Consider the following 1,741-nt stretch of genomic DNA (forward strand, 5'->3'; position numbering starts at 1 on the left):
GGAGCTCAAATTGTGCTCTATATTCTTCCCATCGAATTCCTGTGGCTTCTTTCATACTAGATCACCCCTATTGCTGACACTCATGTGTATAATGTGACTTCTGGCAGGACTGAAGATGTCTGCATTAGGGTTTAGCTGCGAGGTCTGGAAGGGGCTTCTTGTTGTCTGGGGCTGATTAGGCCCATGGCTAATATATCCTCCCTGTGTAAAAGACAGTAAATCGTCCTTTAATGTATTTAATTCACTTTGAAATTTACTAATATTTTCCATTTATGTATGCTGCCTTTCTCTCAACTGTTAGAGACTTTCTTCTTGTCTATTTTCTTTCTTCCCCAACCACTGCTGTAATCTCTCTTCTTGTTTCTTTTCTTTTTCCTCCAACAACTGCTGTAATCTCTCTTATTTATTTTGCTGTTCGAGCTGCCACTGTTGCAGGTTTTGTTGCCACTGCTGTTGTCTCTCTTCTTGTTTCTTTTCTTTTTCCCCAACAACTGCTGTAATCTTTCTTTTCTTGTTCTTCTTGTTTCTTTTGCTGTTCCTGTATTGCTGCCATCAAATATGCTAAGCTGTAGTTAGATTTGCCGCTTCTCGTTTCCATCTTCTTTTTTATCCCACTCTCTGACACGAATTTGTTACGTATCTGCTTGTTTGATGATTTGATACAAGTCCCTTCTTGATTAAAACTAGTTTATTCTTTCTCGATAAAAACTTTGTAATACACTTAACTTTTATAACACGCGCTATAAATCACAGTGATTCACACACGCTATAAATCAGTGATTCACACACTTTACTTACGGTGCCTACTAATTATCTATCTATCTAGCAAACACTCGGACATTCGCGGGGTTCCCCGATAATTCTAGAAACTCCAGCGAGTATGCTCCCAGCGTCACGCGACTTCCGCTGTCGCAACAATATGTTATAAACAAAATATTTTAAAAAATACTATATTGTTAAAATAATATTATAAATCAGTGTGGAAATAAAGTACCTTTTTTCCTATGTAACAGTGTCTACGAAGGGTGGGGCCACAGAGATAAATCAAACTCAAAAGGTAGCAGCGAGCAAAAAAGTTGAGAAACAGTGCTCTAGACTACCACAGCTCACTGCAAGTCAACTGCCATATTGGAGGACTTGCTGTTGGGCTTATCTTTTCCATTTTTAGTTTTGTTTATGCTGACATACATTTTAATGGTGCACATTATGTGTATTTTTTAATTTAAGATTTTTTAATTTGAAATTTTGTAGGCATATTGTACATGAACAAAGGATTTAAATTTTTATGCTTTAACTGTTAAGGTCAAAAGGTCATGTGGACTTGTAGAGTGTAACATGTCAAGCCAGCAGATAAGCAGGTCTTGGTCTGCAAGATTTCTCTGATCCACAAACACTGGTTGCCCTTCTTACAATCATTAATTCAGGTACACAAGTTATTGCAAATGATAGACTGATACTAGCATTAAAATAGTAAGAATAAAGGTGAAGCCTTAAAAGTGATCAGAGATTACATAATCTTCTGTACAAGGCTTTACTTAAAACCAACTTAATCTTAACAACAACAACAACAAAAAAAGCCACTATTAAAAATTAGTATTATTCATCAGCCAAAAAGTAACTACATCCAATCCTCATTATTTGTCGTGGATGTGTTCCTGAGGGCCACAACAAACAACGGAGCCCACTAACCCATTGACTTTCATATAATACATGGAAGATATATTCCGAAAACAAAAATGAT

This window comes from Limulus polyphemus, unplaced genomic scaffold (assembly GCF_000517525.1).
Source record: "Limulus polyphemus unplaced genomic scaffold, Limulus_polyphemus-2.1.2 Scaffold802, whole genome shotgun sequence".
In the NCBI taxonomy this organism is placed as follows: Eukaryota; Metazoa; Arthropoda; class Merostomata; order Xiphosura; family Limulidae; genus Limulus; species Limulus polyphemus.